Source organism: Lampetra fluviatilis, unplaced genomic scaffold (assembly GCF_964198595.1).
Source record: "Lampetra fluviatilis unplaced genomic scaffold, kcLamFluv1.1 SCAFFOLD_1164, whole genome shotgun sequence".
Lineage (NCBI taxonomy): Eukaryota > Metazoa > Chordata > Hyperoartia > Petromyzontiformes > Petromyzontidae > Lampetra > Lampetra fluviatilis.
In genome coordinates this window covers 1-27,965 of record NW_027621640.1, presented here as the reverse complement: position 1 = coordinate 27,965, position 27,965 = coordinate 1, and the positions used below count along the sequence as shown (strand labels likewise).

General features: G+C 58.2%; 1 long non-coding RNA gene across 1 annotated transcript; it reads left to right on the top strand.

Moving 5' to 3' along the window:
- Positions 1-267: 267 nt before the first annotated feature.
- Positions 268-27,959, top strand: LOC144955516 (uncharacterized). The gene is made up of 3 exons (XR_013641702.1): positions 268-413; positions 6,635-6,733; positions 26,932-27,959. It is a non-coding gene; the product is annotated as an uncharacterized LOC144955516 (long non-coding RNA).
- The last annotated feature ends 6 nt before the right edge of the window (positions 27,960-27,965 follow it).

The window sequence follows — 27,965 nt, the reverse complement described above, 5'->3', positions numbered from 1 at the left end:
TGTGTCTCTGTGTGTCTCTCTGAATCTGCGTGTCTCTCTGCGTGTCTCTCTGTGTCTCTGTGTGTCTCTCTGAATCTGTGTGTCTCTGCGTGTCTCTCTGTGTCTCTGTGTGTCTCTCTGAATCTGTGTGTCTCTCTGCGTGTCTCTCCTGTGTCTCTGCGTGTCTCTCTGCGTGTCTCTCTGCGTGTCTCTCTGCGTGTCTCTCTGTGTCTCTGTGTGTCTCTCTGTGTCTCTGCGTGTCTCTCTGCGTGTCTCTCTGCGTGTCTCTCTGTGTCTCTGTGTGTCTCTCTGAATCTGCGTGTCTCTCTGCGTGTCTCTCTGCGTGTCTCTCTGCGTGTCTCAGGACAACACGGAGATTCAGGACATGGAGCTGTCAGATGGAGAGGAAGAGCTAACTCCAGACACAAACATCCGTACGGAGACTCACCCACTCACTCACCCACTCACTCACCCACTCACTCACTCACTCACTCACCCACTCACTCACCCACTCACTCACCCACTCACTCACTCACTCACCCACTCACCCACTCACCCACTCACTCACTCACTCACCCACTCACTCACCCACTCACTCACCCACTCACTCACCCACTCACTCACCCGCTCACTCACTCGCCCACTCACTCACCCACTCACTCACTCACTCACCCACTCACTCACTCACTCACCCACTCACTCACTCACTCACCCACTCACCCACTCACTCACCCACTCACTCACCCACTCACTCACTCACCCACTCACTCACTCACCCACTCACTCACTCCACTCACTCACCCACTCACTCACCCACTCACCCACTCACTCACCCACTCACTCACCCACTCACCCACTCACTCACCCACTCACTCACCCACTCACTCACCACTCACTCACCCACTCACCCACTCACTCACCCACTCACCCACTCACTCACCCACTCACTCACTCACCCACTCACTCACTCACCACTCACTCACTCACTCACCCACTCACTCACCCACTCACTCACCCACTCACTCACTCACCCACTCACTCACCACCACTCACCCACTCACTCACCCACTCACTCACTCACTCCCACTCACTCACTCACCCACTCACTCACCCACTCACTCACTCACCCACTCACTCACTCACTCACCCACTCACTCACCCACTCACCCACTCACTCACCCACTCACTCACTCACCCACTCACTCACTCACTCACCCACTCACTCACCCACTCACCCACTCACTCACCCACTCACCCACTCACTCACCCACTCACTCACTCACCCACTCACTCACTCACCCACTCACTCACTCACCCCACTCACTCACCCACTCACTCACCCACTCACTCACCCACTCACTCACCCACTCACCCACTCACTCACCCACTCACCCACTCACTCACCCACTCACTCACCCACTCACTCACCCACTCACTCACCCACTCACCCACTCACTCACCCACTCACCCACTCATTCACTCACCCACTCACTCACCCACTCACTCACCCACTCACTCACTCACCCACTCACTCACTCACTCACTCACTCACCCACTCACTCACCCACTCACCCACTCACTCACCCACTCACTCACTCACCCACTCACTCACTCACCCACTCACTCACCCACTCACCCACTCACTCACCCACTCACCCACTCACTCACCCACTCACTCACTCACTCACCCACTCACTCACTCACCCACTCACTCACTCACCCACTCACTCACCCACTCACTCACCCACTCACTCACCCACTCACTCACCCACTCACCCACTCACTCACCCACTCACCCACTCACTCACTCACCCACTCACTCACTCACTCACCCACTCACTCACTCACCCACTCACCCACTCACTCACCCACTCACTCACCCACTCACCCACTCACTCACCCACTCACCCACTCACTCACCCACTCACCCACTCACTCACCCACTCACTCACTCACCCACTCACTCACTCACCACCCACTCACTCACTCACCCACTCACTCACCCACTCACCCACTCACTCACCCACTCACTCACTCACCCACTCACTCACTCACCCACTCACTCACCCACTCACTCACTCACCCACTCACTCACTCACTCACCCACTCACTCACCCACTCACCCACTCACTCACCCACTCACTCACTCACCCACTCACTCACTCACTCACCCACTCACTCACCCACTCACCCACTCACTCACCCACTCACCCACTCACTCACCCACTCACTCACTCACTCACCCACTCACTCACTCACCCACTCACTCACCCACTCACTCACCCACTCACTCACCCACTCACTCACCCACTCACTCACCCACTCACCCACTCACTCACCCACTCACCCACTCACTCACCCACTCACTCACCCACTCACTCACTCACTCACCCACTCACTCACTCACCCACTCACCCACTCACTCACCCATTCACTCACCCACTCACTCACTCACTCACCCACTCACTCACCCACTCACCCACTCACTCACCCACTCACTCACTCCACCACTCACCCACTCACTCACTCACCCACCCACTCACTCACTCACCCACTCACTCACCCACCCACCACTCACTCACTCACTCACTCATCACTCACCCACTCACTCACTCACCCACCCACTCACTCACCCACTCACCCACTCACTCACCCACTCACTCACCCACTCACCCACTCACTCACCCACTCACTCACTCACTCACTCACTCACTCACTCACCCACTCACTCACCCACTCACCCACTCACTCACTCACCACTCACTCACTCACCCACTCACTCACCCACTCACTCACTCACTCACTCACCCACTCACTCACCCACTCACTCACCCACTCACTCACCCACTCACTCACCCACTCACCCACTCACTCACCCACTCACCCACTCACTCACCCACTCACTCACCCACTCACTCACTCACTCACCCACTCACTCACTCACCCACTCACCCACTCACTCACCATTCACTCACCCACTCACTCACTCACCCACTCACTCACCCACTCACCCACTCACTCACCCACTCACTCACTCACCCCCACTCACCCACCACTCACTCACTCACCCACCCACTCACTCACTCACTCACCCACTCACTCACTCACTCACCCACTCACTCACCCACCCACTCATTCATTCACTCACTCATTCACTCACCCACTCACTCACTCACCCACCCACTCACTCACCCACTCACCCACTCACTCACCCACTCACTCACCCACTCACCCACTCACTCACCCACTCACTCACTCACTCACTCACCCACTCACTCACCCACTCACCCACTCACTCACTCACCCACTCACTCACCCACTCACCCACCCACTCACTCACTCACCCACTCACCCACTCACTCACTCACCCACCCACTCACTCACTCACCCACTCACTCATTCACTCACCCACTCACTCACTCACCCCACCCACTCACTCACTCACCCACTCACTCACCCACTCACCCACTCACCCACTCACCCACTCACTCACTCACCCACTCACTCACCCACTCACTCACCCACTCACTCACCCACTCACTCACCCACTCACCCACTCACTCACCCACTCACTCACTCACTCACTCACCCACTCACCCACTCACTCACTCACTCACCCACTCACTCACTCACTCATTCACTCACCCACTCACTCACTCACTCACCCACTCACTCACCCACTCACTCACCCACTCACTCACCCACTCACCCACTCACTCACCCACTCACTCACCCACTCACCCACTCACTCACCCACTCACTCACTCACTCACTCACCCACTCACTCACCCACTCACCCACTCACTCACCCACTCACTCACCCACTCACTCACCCACTCACCCACCCACCCACCCACCCACTCACTCACTCACCCACCCACCCACCCACTCACTCACCCACTCACTCACCCACTCACCCACTCACCCACTCACTCACTCACCCACTCACTCACTCACCCCACTCACTCACCCACTCACTCACTCACCCACTCACTCACCCACTCACCCACTCACCCACTCACTCACCCACCCACTCACTCACTCACCCACTCACTCACCCACTCACATACCCACTCACTTACCCACTCACTCACCCCCTCACCCACCCACTCACTCACTCACCTACCCACTCACCCACTCACTCACTCACCCACTCACTCACTCACCTACCCACTCACTCGCTCACCCACTCACTCACTCACTCACCCACCCACCCACTCACCAACTCACTCACCCACTCACTCACTCATTCACCAACTCACTCACCCACTCACTCACCCAATCACTCACTCACCCACTCACTCACCCACTCACACACTCACTCACCCACTCACCCACTCACTCACCCACTCACCCACTCACTCACCCACTCACTCACCCACTCACTCACTCACTCACCCACTCACTCACTCACCCACTCACCCACTCACTCACCCATTCACTCACCCACTCACTCACTCACTCACCCACTCACTCACCCACTCACCCACTCACTCACCCACTCACTCACTCACCCACTCACCCACTCACTCACTCACTCACCCACCCACTCACTCACTCACTCACCCACTCACTCACTCACTCACCCACTCACTCACCCACCCACTCACTCATTCACTCACTCATTCACTCACCCACTCACTCACTCACCCCACCCACTCACTCACCCACTCACCCACTCACTCACCCACTCACTCACCCACTCACCCACTCACTCACCCACTCACTCACTCACTCACTCACCCACTCACTCACCCACTCACCCACTCACTCACTCACCCACTCACTCACCCACTCACCCACCCACTCACTCACCCACTCACCCACTCACTCACTCACCCACCCACTCACTCACTCACCCACTCACTCATTCACTCACCCACTCACTCACTCACTCACCCACCCACTCACTCACTCACCCACTCACTCACCCACTCACCCACTCACCCACTCACCCACTCACTCACTCACCCACTCACTCACCCACTCACTCACCCACTCACTCACCCACTCACTCACCCACTCACCCACTCACTCACCCACTCACTCACTCACTCACCCACTCACCCACTCACTCACTCACCCACTCACTCACTCATTCACTCACCCACTCACTCACTCACTCACCCACTCACTCACCCACTCACTCACCCACTCACTCACCCACTCACCCACTCACTCACCCACTCACTCACCCACTCACCCACTCACTCACCCACTCACTCACTCACTCACTCACCCACTCACTCACCCACTCACCCACTCACTCACCCACTCACTCACCCACTCACTCACCCACTCACCCACCCACCCACCCACTCACTCACCCCACCCACCCACCCACCCACTCACTCACCCACTCACTCACCCACTCACCCACTCACCCACTCACTCACTCACCCACTCACTCACTCACCCACTCACTCACCCACTCACTCACTCACCCACTCACTCACCCACTCACCCACTCACTCACCCACTCACCCACCCACTCACTCACCCACTCACTCACCCACTCACTTACCCACTCACTTACCCACTCACTCACCCACTCACCCACCCACTCACTCACTCACCTACCCACTCACCCACTCACTCACTCACCCACTCACTCACTCACCTACCCACTCACTCGCTCACCCACTCACTCACTCACTCACCCACCCACCCACTCACCAACTCACTCACCCACTCACTCACTCATTCACCAACTCACTCACCCACTCACTCACCCAATCACTCACTCACCCACTCACTCACCCACTCACACACTCACTCAATCACCCACTCACCAACTTACTCACCAACTTACTCACCAACTCACTCATCCACTAACTCACCCACTCACTCACCCACTCACTCACCCACTCACCCACTCACTTACCCACTCACCCACTCACTCACTCACCCATTCACCCACTCACCCACTCACTCACCAACTCACTCACCCACTCACCCACTCACTCATCCACTCACCCACTCAGTGTGAGTCTCTGTGTGTGTCTCTGTGTGTGTCTCTGTGTGTGTCTCTGTGTGTGTCTCTGTGTGTGTCTCACTATGTGTGTCTCTGTGCGTGTCTCTGTGTGTGTCTCTGTGTCTCACTGTGTGTCTCTGTGTCTCACTGTGTGTGTCTCCGTGTCTCACTGTGTGTGTCTCCGTGTCTCACTGTGTGTGTCTCCGTGTCTCTGTGTGTCTCTGTGCGTGTCTCTGTGCGTGTCTCTGTGCGTGTCTCTGTGCGTGTCTCTGTGCGTGTCTCTGTGTGTGTGTCTCTGTGTGCGTGTCTCACTTTGTGTGTGTCTGTGTGTGTCTCACTGTGTGTGTCTCACTGTGTGTGTCTCACTGTGTGTGTCTCTGTGTGTGTATCTCTGTGTGTCTCTGTGTGTCTCTGTGCGTGTCTCACTGTGTGTGTCTCCGTGTCTCTGTGTGTCTGTGTGTGTGTCTCTGTGTGTGTCTCTGTGCGTGTCTCTGTGTGTGTGTCTCACTGTGTCTGTGTGTCTCTGTGTGTGTCTCCGTGTCTCTGTGTGTGTCTCTGTGTGTGTCTCTGTGTGTGTCTCTGTGTGTCTCTGTGTGTGTCTCACTGTGTCTCACTGTGTGTGTCTCTGTGTGTGTCTCTCTGTGACTGTGTCTCTCTGTGTGTGTCTCCGTGTCTCTGCAGTTGTCCCACCGCCTGCCTCCGTGTCTCTGGCCGCTGTCTCCCCTGCACTGCTGCTGAGCGCACTCACAGCCACAGGGACAACCTCACCCACGCTGCAAGGTGACGCTCACCCACTCACCCACTCACTCACCCACTCTGCAAGGTGTCACTCACCCACTCACTCACTCACCCACTCACCCACTCACTCACAGCCACAGGGACAACCTCACCCACGCTGCAAGGTGACGCTCACCCACTCACCCACTCACCCACTCACTCACAGCCACAGGGACAACCTCACCCACGCTGCAAGGTGTCACTCACCCACTCACTCACCACTCACTCACCCACCCACTCACTCACCCACTCACTCACTCACTCACAGCCACAGGGACAACCTCACCCACGCTGCAAGGTGTCACTCACCCACTCACTCACCACTCACTCACCCACTCACTTACTCACCACTCACTCACTCACCCACTCACTCACCCACTCACTCACTCACTCACCCACTCACCCACTCACCCACTCACCCACCGCTCACTCGCTCACTCACCCACTCACTCACTCACCACTCACTCACTCACAGCCACAGGGACAACCTCACCCACGCTGCAAGGTGACACTCACCACTCACTCACCACTCACTCACCCACTCACTTACTCACCACTCACTCACTCACCCACTCACTCACCCACTCACTCACTCACTCACCCACTCACCCACTCACCCACTCACTCACTCACTCACCCACTCACCCACTCACTCACTCACTCACCACTCACTCACTCACTCACCACTCACGCACTCACCCACTCACTCACTCACCCACTCACTCACTCACCCACTCACTCACACACTCACTCACCACTCACTCACCCACTCACTCACTCACCACTCACTCACTCACTCACCACTCACGCACTCACCCACTCACTCACTCACCCACTCACTCACTCACCCACTCACTCACACACTCACTCACCACTCACTCACTCACCCACTCACTCACAGCCACAGGGACAACCTCACCCACGCTGCAAGGTGTCACTCACCCACTCACCCACTCACCCACCGCTCACTCACCCACTCACTCACTCACCCACTCACCCACTCACTCACAGCCACAGGGACAACCTCACCCACTCTGCAAGGTGTCACTCACCCACTCACCCACTCACCCACCGCTCACTCACCCACTCACTCACTCACCCACTCACCCACTCACTCACAGCCACAGGGACAACCTCACCCACTCTGCAAGGTGTCACTCACCCACTCACCCACTCACCCACTCACCCACCGCTCACTCACCCACTCACTCACTCACCCACTCACCCACTCACTCACAGCCACAGGGACAACCTCACCCACTCTGCAAGGTGTCACTCACCCACTCACCCACTCACCCACTCACCAACCGCTCACTCACCCACTCACCCACTCACCCACTCACTCACAGCCACAGGGACAACCTCACCCACTCTGCAAGGTGTCACTCACCCACTCACCCACTCACCCACTCACCCACCGCTCACTCACCCACTCACTCACCCACTCACCCACTCACTCACAGCCACAGGGACAACCTCACCCACTCTGCAAGGTGTCACTCACCCACTCACCCACTCACCCACTCACCCACCGCTCACTCACCCACTCACTCACTCACCCACTCACCCACTCACTCACAGCCACAGGGACAACCTCACCCACTCTGCAAGGTGTCACTCACCCACTCACCCACTCACCCACCGCTCACTCACCCACTCACTCACTCACCCACTCACCCACTCACTCACAGCCACAGGGACAACCTCACCCACTCTGCAAGGTGTCACTCACCCACTCACCCACTCACCCACCGCTCACTCACCCACTCACTCACTCACCCACTCACCCACTCACTCACAGCCACAGGGACAACCTCACCCACTCTGCAAGGTGTCACTCACCCACTCACCCACTCACCCACTCACCCACCGCTCACTCACCCACTCACTCACTCACCCACTCACGCACTCACAGCCACAGGGACAACCTCACCCACGCTGCAAGGTGTCACTCACCCACTCACTCGCTCACTCACTCACTCACCCACTCACTCACTCACTCACCCACTCACTCACCCACTCACTCACTCACAGCCACAGGGACAACCTCACCCACTCTGCAAGGTGTCACTCACCCACTCACCCACTCACCCACCGCTCACTCACCCACTCACTCACCCACTCACTCACTCACCCACTCACTCACAGCCACAGGGACAACCTCACCCACTCTGCAAGGTGTCACTCACCCACTCACCCACTCACCCACTCACCCACCGCTCACTCACCCACTCACTCACTCACCCACTCACCCACTCACTCACAGCCACAGGGACAACCTCACCCACTCTGCAAGGTGTCACTCACCCACTCACCCACTCACCCACCGCTCACTCACCCACTCACTCACTCACCCACTCACCCACTCACTCACAGCCACAGGGACAACCTCACCCACTCTGCAAGGTGTCACTCACCCACTCACCCACTCACCCACTCACCCACCGCTCACTCACCCACTCACTCACTCACCCACTCACCCACTCACTCACAGCCACAGGGACAACCTCACCCACTCTGCAAGGTGTCACTCACCCACTCACCCACTCACCCACTCACCCACCGCTCACTCACCCGCTCACTCACTCACTCACCACTCACTTACTCACCCACTCACTCACTCACCACTCACTCACTCACCCACTCACTCACCCACTCACTCACTCACCCACTCACTCACTCACCCACTCACTCACTCACAGCCACGGGGACAACCTCACCCACCCTGCAAGGTGACACTCACCACTCACTCACCACTCACTCACCCACTCACTCACCCACTCACCCACTCACTCACTCATTCACCCACTCACTCACCCACTCACTCACCACTCACTCACTCACCCACTCACTCACTCGCTCACTCACCCACTCACTCACCCACTCACTCACCCACTCACCCACTCACTCACTCACCCACTCGCTCACTCACCCACTCACTCACCCACTCACTCACTCACTCACCCACTCACCCACTCACTCACTCACCCACTCACTCACCCACTCACTCACCCACTCACCCACTCACTCACTCACCCACTCACTCACTCACCCACTCACTCACCCACTCAATCACCACTCACCACTCACTCACTCACCACTCACTCACTCACCCACTCACTCACTCACCCACTCACTCACTCACTCACTCACCACTCACTCACTCACTCACCCACTCACTCACTCACCCACTCACTCACTCACCCACTCACTCACTCACTCACCCACCCACTCACTCACCCACTCACTCACTCACTCACCACTCACTCACTCACCCACTCACTCACTCACCCACTCACAGCCACAGGGACAACCTCACCCACGCTGCAAGGTGACACTCACCACTCACTCACCACTCACTCACCACTCACTCACTCACCCACTCACTCACTCACTCACCCACTCACTCACTCACCCACTCACTCACCACTCACTCACCACTCACTCACTCACCCACTCACTCACTCACTCACCACTCACTCACTCACTCACTCACCCACTCACTCACTCACCACTCACTCACTCACCCACTCACTCACTCACCCACTCACTCACCACTCACTCACTCACCCACTCACTCACCACTCACTCACTCACCCACTCACTCACTCACCCACTCACTCACCACTCACTCACCCACTCACTCACCACTCACTTACCACTCACTCACTCACCCACTCACTCACTCACCCACTCACTCACCACTCACTCACCCACTCACTCACCACTCACTTACCACTCACTCACTCACCCACTCACTCACTCACTCACCACTCACTCACCCACTCACTCACTCACCCACTCACTCACTCACTCACCACTCACTCACTCACCCACTCACTCACCACTCACTCACCACTCACTCACCCGCTCACTCACTCACTCACCCACTCACTCACCCACCCACTCACTCACTCACCCACTCACTCACTCACCCACTCACTCACCCACTCACTCACCCACTCACTCACTCACCCACTCACTCACCCACTCACCACTCACTCACTCACTCACAGCCACGGGGACAACCTCACCCACGCTGCAAGGTGACACTCACCACTCACTCACTCACCCACTCACTCACTCACTCACCACTCGCTCACCCACTCACTCACCCACTCACTCACTCACCCACTCACTCACCCACTCACCCACTCACTCACTCACTCACCCACTCACTCACTCACCCACTCACTCACTCACCCACTCACTCACCCACTCACTCACCCACTCACTCACTCACCACTCACTTACTCACTCACTCACTCACCCACTCACTCACCCACTCACGCACTCACAGCCACAGGGACAACCTCACCCACGCTGCAAGGTGACACTCACCACTCACTCACTCACTCACCCACTCACCCACTCACTCACTCACTCACCCACTCACCACTCACTTACTCACCCACTCACTCACTCACTCACCCACCCACTCACTCACCCACTCACTCACTCACCCACTCACTCACTCACCCACTCACTCACTCACCCACCCACTCACTCACTCACCCACTCACTCACCACTCACTCATTCACCCACTCACTCACTCACCACTCGCTCACTCACCCACTCACTCACCCACTCACTCACTCACCCACTCACCCACTCACTCACCCACTCACTCACTCACCCACTCACTCACCCACTCACTCACTCACTCACAGCCACAGGGACAACCTCACCCACGCTGCAAGGTGACACTCACCCACTCACCCACCGCTCACTCACCCACTCACTCACTCACTCACCCACCCACTCACTCACTCACCCACTCACTCACTCACCCACTCACTCACTCACCCACTCACTCACCACTCACTCACTCACCCGCTCACTCACTCACTCACCACTCACTTACTCACCCACTCACTCACTCACTCACCACTCACTCACTCACCCACTCACTCACCCACTCACTCACTCACTCACCCATTCACCCACTCACTCACCCACTCACTCACCACTCACTCACTCACCCACTCACTCACTCGCTCACTCACCCACTCACTCACCCACTCACTCACCACTCACTCACTCACCCACTCACTCACTCGCTCACTCACCCACTCACTCACTCACTCACCCACTCACCCACTCACTCACTCACCCACTCACTCACCCACTCACTCACCCACTCACCCACTCACCCACTCACTCACTCACCCACTCACTCACCCACTCACTCACCCACTCACTCACCCACTCAATCACCACTCACCACTCACTCACTCACCACTCACTCACTCACCCACTCACTCACTCACCCACTCACTCACTCACTCACCACTCACTCACTCACTCACCCACTCACTCACTCACCCACTCACTCACTCACCCACTCACTCACTCACTCACTCACCCACTCACTCACCCACTCACTCACCACTCACTCACTCACCCACTCACTCACTCACCCACTCACAGCCACAGGGACAACCTCACCCACGCTGCAAGGTGACACTCACCACTCACTCACCACTCACTCACCCACTCACTCACTCACCACTCACTCACTCACCCACTCACTCACTCACCCACTCACTCACCACTCACTCACCACTCACTCACTCACCCACTCACTCACTCACTCACCACTCACTCACTCACCCACTCACTCACTCACTCACCCACTCACTCACCACTCACTCACCACTCACTCACTCACCCACTCACTCACTCACCCACTCACTCACTCACCACTCACTCACCCACTCACTCACCACTCACTCACCCACTCACTCACCACTCACTTACCACTCACTCGCTCACCCACTCACTCACTCACCACTCACTCACCCACTCACTCACTCACCCACTCACTCACCCACTCACCCACTCTCCCACTCACTCACTCACTCACCACTCACTCACTCACCCACTCACTCACCACTCACTCACCACTCACTCACCCGCTCACTCACTCACTCACCCACTCACTCACCCACCCACTCACTCACTCACCCACTCACTCACTCACCCACTCACTCACCCACTCACTCACCCACTCACTCACCCACTCACTCACCCACTCACCACTCACTCACTCACTCACAGCCACGGGGACAACCTCACCCACGCTGCAAGGTGACACTCACCACTCACTCACTCACTCACCCACTCACTCACTCACCACTCGCTCACCCACTCACTCACCCACTCACTCACTCACCCACTCACTCACCCACTCACCCACTCACTCACTCACTCACTCACCCACTCACTCACTCACCCACTCACTCACTCATTCACTCACTCACTCACTCACTCATTCACTCACTCACTCACTCACCCACTCACTCACCCACTCACTCTCCCACTCACTCACCCACTCACTCACTCACAGCCACGGGGACAACCTCACCCACGCTGCAAGGTGACACTCACCACTCACTCACTCACCCACTCACTCACCCAGTCACCCACTCACCCACTCACCCACTCACTCACAGCCACAGGGACAACCTCACCCACTCTGCAAGGTGTCACTCACCCACTCACCCACTCACCCACTCACCCACTCACCCACCGCTCACTCACCCACTCACTCACTCACCCACTCACCCACTCACTCACAGCCACAGGGACAACCTCACCCACTCTGCAAGGTGTCACTCACCCACTCACCCACTCACCCACCGCTCACTCACCCACTCACTCACTCACCCACTCACCCACTCACTCACAGCCACAGGGACAACCTCACCCACTCTGCAAGGTGTCACTCACCCACTCACCCACTCACCCACTCACCCACTCACCCACCGCTCACTCACCCACTCACTCACTCACCCACTCACCCACTCACTCACAGCCACAGGGACAACCTCACCCACTCTGCAAGGTGTCACTCACCCACTCACCCACTCACCCACTCACCCACCGCTCACTCACCCACTCACTCACTCACCCACTCACCCACTCACTCACAGCCACAGGGACAACCTCACCCACTCTGCAAGGTGTCACTCACCCACTCACCCACTCACCCACTCACCCACCGCTCGCTCACCCACTCACTCACTCACCCACTCACCCACTCACTCACAGCCACAGGGACAACCTCACCCACTCTGCAAGGTGTCACTCACCCACTCACCCACTCACCCACTCACCCACCGCTCACTCACCCACTCACTCACTCACCCACTCACCCACTCACTCACAGCCACAGGGACAACCTCACCCACTCTGCAAGGTGTCACTCACCCACTCACCCACTCACCCACTCACCCACCGCTCACTCACCCACTCACTCACTCACCCACTCACCCACTCACTCACAGCCACAGGGACAACCTCACCCACTCTGCAAGGTGTCACTCACCCACTCACCCACTCACCCACTCACCCACCGCTCACTCACCCACTCACTCACCCACTCACCCACTCACTCACAGCCACAGGGACAACCTCACCCACTCTGCAAGGTGTCACTCACCCACTCACCCACTCACCCACTCACCCACCGCTCACTCACCCACTCACTCACTCACCCACTCACCCACTCACTCACAGCCACAGGGACAACCTCACCCACTCTGCAAGGTGTCACTCACCCACTCACCCACTCACCCACCGCTCACTCACCCACTCACTCACTCACCCACTCACCCACTCACTCACAGCCACAGGGACAACCTCACCCACTCTGCAAGGTGTCACTCACCCACTCACCCACTCACCCACCGCTCACTCACCCACTCAGTCACTCACCCACTCACCCACTCACTCACAGCCACAGGGACAACCTCACCCACTCTGCAAGGTGTCACTCACCCACTCACCCACTCACCCACTCACCCACCGCTCACTCACCCACTCACTCACTCACCCACTCACCCACTCACTCACAGCCACAGGGACAACCTCACCCACTCTGCAAGGTGTCACTCACCCACTCACCCACTCACCCACCGCTCACTCACCCACTCACTCACTCACCCACTCACCCACTCACTCACAGCCACAGGGACAACCTCACCCACTCTGCAAGGTGTCACTCACCCACTCACCCACCGCTCACTCACCCACTCACTCACTCACCCACTCACCCACTCACTCACAGCCACAGGGACAACCTCACCCACTCTGCAAGGTGTCACTCACCCACTCACCCACTCACCCACTCACCCACCGCTCACTCACCCACTCACTCACTCACCCACTCACTCACAGCCACAGGGACAACCTCACCCACTCTGCAAGGTGTCACTCACCCACTCACCCACTCACCCACTCACCCACCGCTCACTCACCCACTCACTCACTCACCCACTCACCCACTCACTCACAGCCACAGGGACAACCTCACCCACTCTGCAAGGTGTCACTCACCCACTCACCCACTCACCCACTCACTCACCACTCACTCATTCACCCACTCACTCACTCACCACTCGCTCACTCACCCACTCACTCACCCACTCACCCACTCACTCACTCACCCACTCACCCACTCACCCACTCACTCACCCACTCACTCACCCACTCACTCACCCACTCACTCACTCACAGCCACAGGGACAACCTCACCCACGCTGCAAGGTGACACTCACCCACTCACCCACCGCTCACTCACCCACTCACTCACTCACCCACCCACTCACTCACTCACCCACTCACTCACTCACCCACTCACTCACTCACCCACTCACTCACCACTCACTCACTCACCCGCTCACTCACTCACTCACCACTCACTTACTCACCCACTCATTCACTCACCACTCACTCACTCACCCACTCACTCACCCACTCACTCACTCACTCACCCACTCACTCACTCACCCACTCACTCACTCACAGCCACGGGGACAACCTCACCCACCCTGCAAGGTGACACTCACCACTCACTCACCACTCACTCACCCACTCACTCACCCACTCACCCACTCACTCACTCATTCACCCACTCACTCACCCACTCACTCACCACTCACTCACTCACCCACTCACTCACTCGCTCACTCACCCACTCACTCACCCACTCACTCACCACTCACTCACTCACTCGCTCACTCACCCACTCACTCACTCACCCACTCACCCACTCACTCACTCACTCACCCACTCACTCACCCACTCACTCACCCACTCACCCACTCACTCACTCACCCACTCACTCACTCACCCACTCACTCACCCACTCAATCACCACTCACCACTCACTCACCACTCACTCACTCACCCACTCACTCACTCACCCACTCACTCACTCACCACTCACTCACTCACTCACTCACCCACTCACTCACCCACTCACTCACTCACCCACTCACTCACTCACTCACCCACTCACTCACTCACTCACCCACTCACTCACTCACCCACTCACTCACCACTCACTCATTCACCCACTCACTCACTCACCACTCGCTCACTCACCCACTCACTCACCCACTCACTCACTCACCCACTCACTCACTCACCCACTCACTCACCCACTCACTCACTCACCCACTCACTCACTCACTCACCCACTCACTCACTCACCCACTCACTCACTCACCACTCACTCACTCACTCACCCACTCACTCACTCACCCACTCACAGCCACAGGGACAACCTCACCCACGCTGCAAGGTGACACTCACCCACTCACTCACTCACCCACTCACTCACCCACTCACTCACCCACTCACTCACCACTCGCTCACTCACCCACTCACTCACCCACTCACTCACTCACCCACTCACTCACCCACTCACTCTCCCACTCACTCACCCACTCACTCACTCACAGCCACGGGGACAACCTCACCCACGCTGCAAGGTGACACTCACCACTCACTCACTCACCCACTCACTCACCCAGTCACCCACTCACCCACTCACCCACTCACTCACAGCCACAGGGACAACCTCACCCACTCTGCAAGGTGTCACTCACCCACTCACCCACTCACCCACTCACCCACCGCTCACTCACCCACTCACTCACTCACCCACTCACCCACTCACTCACAGCCACAGGGACAACCTCACCCACTCTGCAAGGTGTCACTCACCCACTCACCCACTCACCCACCGCTCACTCACCCACTCACTCACTCACCCACTCACCCACTCACTCACAGCCACAGGGACAACCTCACCCACTCTGCAAGGTGTCACTCACCCACTCACCCACTCACCCACTCACCCACTCACCCACCGCTCACTCACCCACTCACTCACTCACCCACTCACCCACTCACTCACAGCCACAGGGACAACCTCACCCACTCTGCAAGGTGTCACTCACCCACTCACCCACTCACCCACTCACCCACCGCTCACTCACCCACTCACTCACTCACCCACTCACCCACTCACTCACAGCCACAGGGACAACCTCACCCACTCTGCAAGGTGTCACTCACCCACTCACCCACTCACCCACTCACCCACCGCTCGCTCACCCACTCACTCACTCACCCACTCACCCACTCACTCACAGCCACAGGGACAACCTCACCCACTCTGCAAGGTGTCACTCACCCACTCACCCACTCACCCACCGCTCACTCACCCACTCACTCACTCACCCACTCACCCACTCACTCACAGCCACAGGGACAACCTCACCCACTCTGCAAGGTGTCACTCACCCACTCACCCACTCACCCACTCACCCACCGCTCACTCACCCACTCACTCACTCACCCACTCACCCACTCACTCACAGCCACAGGGACAACCTCACCCACTCTGCAAGGTGTCACTCACCCACTCACCCACTCACCCACTCACCCACCGCTCACTCACCCACTCACTCACCCACTCACCCACTCACTCACAGCCACAGGGACAACCTCACCCACTCTGCAAGGTGTCACTCACCCACTCACCCACTCACCCACTCACCCACCGCTCACTCACCCACTCACTCACTCACCCACTCACCCACTCACTCACAGCCACAGGGACAACCTCACCCACTCTGCAAGGTGTCACTCACCCACTCACCCACTCACCCACCGCTCACTCACCCACTCACTCACTCACCCACTCACCCACTCACTCACAGCCACAGGGACAACCTCACCCACTCTGCAAGGTGTCACTCACCCACTCACCCACTCACCCACCGCTCACTCACCCACTCAGTCACTCACCCACTCACCCACTCACTCACAGCCACAGGGACAACCTCACCCACTCTGCAAGGTGTCACTCACCCACTCACCCACTCACCCACTCACCCACCGCTCACTCACCCACTCACTCACTCACCCACTCACCCACTCACTCACAGCCACAGGGACAACCTCACCCACTCTGCAAGGTGTCACTCACCCACTCACCCACTCACCCACCGCTCACTCACCCACTCACTCACTCACCCACTCACCCACTCACTCACAGCCACAGGGACAACCTCACCCACTCTGCAAGGTGTCACTCACCCACTCACCCACTCACCCACTCACCCACCGCTCACTCACCCACTCACTCACTCACCCACTCACCCACTCACTCACAGCCACAGGGACAACCTCACCCACTCTGCAAGGTGTCACTCACCCACTCACCCACTCACCCACTCACCCACCGCTCACTCACCCACTCACTCACTCACCCACTCACCCACTCACTCACAGCCACAGGGACAACCTCACCCACTCTGCAAGGTGTCACTCACCCACTCACCCACTCACCCACCGCTCACTCACCCACTCACTCACTCACCCACTCACCCACTCACTCACAGCCACAGGGACAACCTCACCCACTCTGCAAGGTGTCACTCACCCACTCACCCACCGCTCACTCACCCACTCACTCACTCACCCACTCACCCACTCACTCACAGCCACAGGGACAACCTCACCCACTCTGCAAGGTGTCACTCACCCACTCACCCACTCACCCACTCACCCACCGCTCACTCACCCACTCACTCACTCACCCACTCACTCACAGCCACAGGGACAACCTCACCCACTCTGCAAGGTGTCACTCACCCACTCACCCACTCACCCACTCACCCACCGCTCACTCACCCACTCACTCACTCACCCACTCACCCACTCACTCACAGCCACAGGGACAACCTCACCCACTCTGCAAGGTGTCACTCACCCACTCACCCACTCACCCACTCACTCACCACTCACTCATTCACCCACTCACTCACTCACCACTCGCTCACTCACCCACTCACTCACCCACTCACCCACTCACTCACTCACCCACTCACCCACTCACCCACTCACTCACCCACTCACTCACCCACTCACTCACCCACTCACTCACTCACAGCCACAGGGACAACCTCACCCACGCTGCAAGGTGACACTCACCCACTCACCCACCGCTCACTCACCCACTCACTCACTCACCCACCCACTCACTCACTCACCCACTCACTCACTCACCCACTCACTCACTCACCCACTCACTCACCACTCACTCACTCACCCGCTCACTCACTCACTCACCACTCACTTACTCACCCACTCATTCACTCACCACTCACTCACTCACCCACTCACTCACCCACTCACTCACTCACTCACCCACTCACTCACTCACCCACTCACTCACTCACAGCCACGGGGACAACCTCACCCACCCTGCAAGGTGACACTCACCACTCACTCACCACTCACTCACCCACTCACTCACCCACTCACCCACTCACTCACTCATTCACCCACTCACTCACCCACTCACTCACCACTCACTCACTCACCCACTCACTCACTCGCTCACTCACCCACTCACTCACCCACTCACTCACCACTCACTCACTCACTCGCTCACTCACCCACTCACTCACTCACCCACTCACCCACTCACTCACTCACTCACCCACTCACTCACCCACTCACTCACCCACTCACCCACTCACTCACTCACCCACTCACTCACTCACCCACTCACTCACCCACTCAATCACCACTCACCACTCACTCACCACTCACTCACTCACTCACCCCACTCACTCACTCACCCACTCACTCACTCACCACTCACTCACTCACTCACCCACTCACTCACCCACTCACTCACTCACCCACTCACTCACTCACCCACTCACTCACTCACTCACCCACTCACTCACTCACCCACTCACTCACCACTCACTCATTCACCCACTCACTCACTCACCACTCGCTCACTCACCCACTCACTCACCCACTCACTCACTCACCCACTCACTCACTCACCCACTCACTCACCCACTCACTCACTCACCCACTCACTCACTCACTCACCCACTCACTCACTCACCCACTCACTCACCACTCACTCACTCACTCACCCACTCACTCACTCACCCACTCACAGCCACAGGGACAACCTCACCCACGCTGCAAGGTGACACTCACCCACTCACTCACTCACCCACTCACTCACCCACTCACTCACCCACTCACTCACCACTCGCTCACTCACCCACTCACTCACCCACTCACTCACTCACCCACTCACTCACTCACAGCCACGGGGACAACCTCACCCACTCACTCACTCACTCACTCACCCACTCACTCACTCACTCACCACTCACTCACCCACTCACCCACTCACTCACTCACCCACTCACTCACTCACTCACTCACCCACTCACTCACCCACTCACTCATTCACCCACTCACTCACTCACCCACTCACTCACTCACTCATTCACTCACTCACTCACTCACTCACCCACTCACTCACTCACCCACTCACCCACTCACTCACTCACAGCCACGGGGACAACCTCACCCACGCTGCAAGGTGACACTCACCACTCACTCACCCACCCACTCACTCACTCACCCACTCACTCACCACTCACTCATTCACCCACTCACTCACTCACCACTCGCTCACTCACCCACTCACTCACCCACTCACCCACTCACTCACTCACCCACTCACCCACTCACTCACCCACTCACTCACTCACCCACTCACTCACCCACTCACTCACTCACAGCCACAGGGACAACCTCACCCCACTCTGCAAGGGTGTCACTCACCCACTCACCCACCGCTCACTCACCCACTCACTCACTCACCCACCCACTCACTCACTCACCCCACTCACTCACTCACCACTCACTCACTCACCCACTCACTCACTCGCAGCCACGGGGACAACCTCACCCACGCTGTAAGGTGACACTCACCACTCACTCACCACTCACTCACCACTCACTCACTCACCCACTCACCACTCACCACTCACTCACTCACTCACCCACTCACTCACTCACTCACCCACTCACTCACCACTCACTCACCACTCACTCACCCACTCACTCACTCACTCACCACTCACTCACTCACCCACTCACTCACTCACCCACTCACTCACCACTCACTCACCACTCACTCACCCACTCACTCACTCACTCACCCACTCACTCACCACTCACTCACCCACTCACTCACCACTCACTTACCACTCACTCACTCACCACTCACTCACTCACTCACCACTCACTCACCCACTCACTCACTCACCCACTCACTCACCCACTCACCCACTCTCCCACTCACTCACTCACTCACCACTCACTCACCCACTCACTCACCACTCACTCACCACTCACTCACCCGCTCACTCACTCACCCACTCACTCACCCACCCACTCACTCACCACTCACTCACTCACCCACTCACTCACTCACCACTCGCTCACCCACTCACTCACCACTCACTCAATCACCCACTCACTCACTCACCACTCGCTCACTCACCCACTCACTCACCCACTCACTCACTCACCCACTCACTCACCCCACTCACTCACCACTCACTCACTCACCCACTCACTCACTCACTCACCCACTCACTCACTCACCCACTCACTCACTCACCACTCACCACTCACTCATCCCACTCACCTCACTCACCCACTCACAGCCACAGGGACAACCTCACCCACGCTGCAAGGTGACACTCACCCACTCACTCACTCACCCACTCACTCACCCACTCACTCACCCACTCACTCACCACTCGCTCACTCACCCACTCACTCACCCACTCACTCACTCACCCACTCACTCACTCACAGCCACGGGGACAACCTCACCCACTGCACTCACTCACTCACTCACCCACTCACTCACTCACTCACCACTCACTCACCCACTCACCCACTCACTCACTCACCCACTCACTCACTCACTCACCCACTCACTCACCCACTCACTCACTCACCCACTCACTCACTCACCCACTCACTCACTCACTCACTCATTCACTCACTCACTCACTCACCCACTCACTCACTCACCCACTCACCCCACTCACTCACTCACAGCCCACGGGGACAACCTCACCCACGCTGCAAGGTGACACTCACCACTCACTCACCCACCCACTCACTCACTCACCCACTCACTCACCACTCACTCATTCACCCACTCACTCACTCACCACTCGCTCACTCACCCACTCACTCACCCACTCACCCACTCACTCACTCACCCACTCACCCACTCACTCACCCACTCACTCACTCACCCACTCACTCACCCACTCACTCACTCACAGCCACAGGGACAACCTCACCCACGCTGCAAAGGTGACACTCACCCACTCACCCACCGCTCACTCACCCACTCACTCACTCACCACCCACTCACTCACTCACCCACTCACTCACTCACTCACCACTCACTCACTCACCCACTCACTCACTCGCAGCCACCGGGGACAACCTCACCCCACGCTGTAAGGTGACACTCACCACTCACTCACCACTCACTCACCACTCACTCACTCACTCCACTCACTCACTCACCACTCACTCACTCACCCACTCACTCACTCACTCACCCACTCACTCACACTCACTCGACCACTCACTCACCCACTCACTCAAGTCACTCACCACTCACTCACTCACCCACTCACTCACTCACTCACCCACTCACTCACCACTCACTCACCACTCACTCACTCACCCACTCACTCACTCACTCACCCACTCACTCACCACTCACTCACCCACTCACTCACCACTCACTTACCACCACTCACTCACCACTCACTCACTCACCACTCACTCACCCACTCACTCACTCACCCACTCACTCACCCACTCACCCACTCTCCCACTCACTCACTCACTCACCACTCACTCACCCACTCACTCAACACTCACTCACCACTCACTCACCCGCTCACTCACTCACCCACTCACTCACCCACCCACTCACTCACCCACTCACTCACTCACCCACTCACTCACCCACTCACTCACCCACCTCACTCACCCACTCACTCACCCACTCACCACTCACTCACTCACTCACCCGCTCACTCACTCACCACTCGCTCACCCACTCACTCACCACTCACTCACTCACCCACTCACTCACCCACTCACCCACTCACTCACTCACTCACCCACTCACATCACTCACTCACCCACTCACTCACTCATTCACTCACTCACTCACTCACCCACTCACTCACCCACTCACTCACTCTCCCACTCACTCACCCACTCACTCACTCACAGCCACGGGGACAACCTCACCCATGCTGCAAGGTGACACTCACCACTCACTCACTCACCCACTCACTCACCCAGTCACTCACCACTCACTCACTCACCCACTCACTCACCACTCACTCACTCACCCACTCACTCACCCACTCACTCACCACTCACTCACCCACTCACCCACTCACTCACCCACTCACTCACCCACTCACTCACCACTCGCTCACTCACTCACCCACTCACTCACCCACTCACTCACTCACCACTCACTCACCCACTCACTCACCCACTCACTCACCCACTCACTCACCCACTCATTCACAGCCACGGGGACAACCTCACCCACGCTGCAAGGTGACGCTCACCACTCACTCACCCACTCACTCACCCACTCACTCACTCACTCACCCACTCACTCACCCACTCGCTCACTCACCCTCTCACTCACTTACCCACTCACCCACTCACTCACTCGCAGCCTACGGGGACAACCTCACCCACGCTGCAAGGTGACACTCACTCACCCACTCACTCACCACTCACTCACTTCACTCACCCACTCACTCACCACTCGCTCACTCACTCACTCACCCACTCACTCACCCACTCACTCACTTCGCAGCCACGGGGACAACCTCACCCACACTGCAAGGTGACACTCACCACTCACTCACTCACCACTCACTCACTCACCCACTCACTCACCACTCGCTCACTCACCCACTCCACTCACCACTCACTCACTCACCACTCACTCACTCACCACTCACTCACCACTCACTCACTCACCCACTCACTCACCACTCGCTCACTCACCCACTCACTCGACCGACTCACTCACGTCACCCACTCACTCACCCACTCACTCACTCACTCACCCACTCACTCACCCACTCACTCACCCACTCACTCACCACTCACTCACTCACCACTCACTCACCACTCACTCACCCACTCACTCACCACTCGCTCACTCACCCACTCACTCACTCATCCACTCACTCACCCACTCACCCACTCACCCACTCACTCACCCACCCACTCACTCATTCACCCACTCACTCACCCACTCACTCACTCACTCACTCACCACTCACTCACCCACTCACCCACTCACTCACTCACCCACTCACTCACTCACCCACTCACTCACCCACTCACTCACCACTCACTCACTCACCCACTCACTCACCACTCGCTCACTCACTCACTCACTCACCCACTCACTCACCCACTCACTCGCAGCCACGGGGACAACCTCACCCACGCTGCAAGGTGACACTCACCACTCACTCACCACTCCACTCACTCACTCACCCACTCACTCACCACTCGCTCACTCACCCACTCACTCACCACTCACTCACCACTCACTCACCCACTCACTCACCACTCGCTCACTCACCACTCACTCACCCACTCACCCACTCACCCACTCACTCACCCACCCACTCACTCACTCACCCACTCACTCACCCACTCACTCACTCACTCACCCACTCACTCACCCCACTCACTCACTCACTCACCCACTCACTCACCCCTCACTCACCCACTCACTCACTCACCACTCGCTCACTCACCCACTCACTCACTCACCCACTCACTCACAGCCACGGGGACAACCTCACCCACGCTGCAAGGTGACACTCACCACTCACTCACTCACCACTCACTCACCCACTCACTCACTCACCTACTCACTCACTCACTCACCCACTCACCCACTCACTCACTCACCTACTCCACCACCCACTCACTCACCCGCTCGACTCACTCACTCACCACTCACTACTCACCCACTCACTCACCCACTCACTCACCACTCACTCACCCACTCACTCACCACTCACTCACTCACCCACTCACTCACTCACCCACTCACTCACAGCCACGGGGACAACCTCACCCACCCTGCAAGGTGACACTCACCACTCACTCACTCACTCACTCGCTCACTCGCTCACCCACTCACTCACCACTCACTCACCACTCGCTCACTCACCCACTCACTCACCACTCGCTCACTCACCCACTCACTCACTCACCACTCACTCACCCAACTCACTCACCACTCACTCACTCACCCACTCACTCACTCACCCACTCATTCACAGCCACGGGGACAACCACACCCACCCTGCAAGGTGACACTCACCACTCACTCACTCACCACTCACTCACTCACTCACCACTCACTCACCCACTCACCCACTCACTCACTCACTCACCCACTCACTCACCACTCGCTCACTCACCCACTCACTCACTCACCCACTCACTCACCCACTCACTCACCCACTCACTCACCACTCGCTCACTCACTCACCACTCACTCACCACTCACTCACCACTCACTCACCCACTCACTTACCGCTCACTCACCCACTCACTCACTCACCCTCTCACTCACCCACTCACTCACTCACAGCCACGGGGACAACCTCACCCACGCTGCAAGGTGACACTCACCACTCACTCACTCACCCGCTCACTCACCCACTCACTCACCCACTCACTCACCCACCCACTCACTCACCCACTCACTCACTCACTCACCCACTCACCCACCCACTCACTCACTCACTCACCCACTCATTCACAGCCACGGGGACAACCTCACCCACACTGCAAGGTGACGCTCACCACTCACTCACCACTCACTCACCGCTCACTCACCCACCACTCACTCACCCGCTCACTCACTCACACTCACTTACTCACTCACCACTCACTCACCACTCACTCACCCACTCACCACTCACTCACCCACCCACCCACACACTCACTCACCCATCCACCCACTCCACCCATCCACCCACTCACCCACCCACCCACTCACTCACCCACCCACTCACCCCACCCACCCACCCACCCACTCACCCACCCACCCCCTCACCCCACCCACTCACTCACCCACCCACTCACCCACCCACTCACCCACCCACTCACCCACCCACTCACCCACTCACTCACCCACCCACTCACTCACACCCACTCACTCACCACTCACTCACTCACCACTCACTTACTCACTCACACTCACTTACTCACTCACCACTCACTGACCACTTCACTTACTCACTCACCCACTCACTCACCCACTCACCCACCCACCCACTCACTCACTCACTCACCCACCCACCCACTCACCTACCCACCCACCCACTCACTCACTCACCCACCCACTCACCCACCCCACTCACCCACTCACTCACTCACTCACCCACTCACCCACTCACTCACTCACCTACTCACTCACCCACTCACTCACCCACCCACCCACCCACCCACTCACCCACCCACCCACTCACTCACCCACCCACTCACCACTCACTTACTCACTCACCACTCACTCACCACTCACTTGCTCACTCACCCACTCACCCACCCACCCACCCACTCACTCACCCACCCACTCACCCACTCACCCACCCACCCCACTCACTCACTTACCCACCCACTCACCCACCCACTCACCCACTCACCCACTCACTCACCCACCCACCCACCCACTCACTCACTCACTCACCCACTCACCCACCCACTCACGCACCACCCACCCACTCACTCACCCACCCACTCACCCACTCACCCACCCACTCACCCACTCACCCACCCACTCACTCACCCACCCACTCACCCACCCACCCACTCACTCATCCACCCACTCACTCATCCAGTGTCTCTGTGTGTCTCAGTGTCCTCTGTGTGTCTCAACGTCTACCGTGTGTCTCCGCGTTTCTCCTCCCAGGGTTGACCAGCCTACTCCAAACCGCCGTTGCCCAGGCGACCGCCAACCATCACCAACACCACCACAACCAACAACACCACCACCAACCGCGTCGTCCGCGGCAACCGCCGCAGCGTTATCCGCAGCTCCGGCCCAGCGGGTCAACGCCGACCCACGGTCCCAGCGGCCGCGGGGTGCCGACGAGTTGCCGCTAAGCGACGGAGACCACGGCAGGGCACGGCAGGCGGACAGACCGGGCGGTGGCGGCGGGGGGGATAGGCCGGTTGGTCGACCAGGAGATCGACCAGGGGATAGACCGGGAGATAGACTATGGGATAGACCAGGAGATAGGCCAGGAGATCGACCAGGAGATCGGCCAGTGGATAGACCAGTGGATAGACCAGGAGATCGACCAGTGGATAGACCAGGAGATAGACCAGGGGATAGACCAGGGGATAGACCAGGAGGTCGACCAGGGGATAGACCAGGGGATAGACCAGGAGATAGGCCAGGAGATCGACCAGTGGATAGACCAGGAGATCGACCGGGGGGGCGGTAGGCGAGGGGGCGTGAGAGTCCGACGGGGCCGCTGGGACACGCGGAGCGGCACAAGTTGGACATTCACGTCACCACCACCAGCAGCAGCAGCAGCAGCAGTCCGGGGCCAACGCCGTCGGTAGCTCCTCCGTTCTGGGCAGCTTGGAGAGCCGCATTCAGGACTTCCTGCAGGGCGGAGGGTTCCCCGGCTTGGCTGCCTCCGACTTCGCGGGGAGCACGGGGGGCCGCCCGGCACCCGGCGGGTCTACGTCCGGTCCGAGACGAGTTTGTGGGGGGGGCAGGAGGAGGGGGAGGGGGGGGTAGGAGGAGGCGTCGGTGGCGCCACCCCCGACGCAGGACGAGAGGGAGCCCAGCGGCGCCGCCGCCGCGGTTCCACCCGAACAGAAGCAGCCCCAGCGGAGGCTCAAGCTGGCCGAGTGGAAGCAGAGGATGGGGCCGGAGCGCCAGGGCCTCCTGTTCGGCAAGCCGGTCGCCGCCGGTCCGGTAGCCGGCAGCGG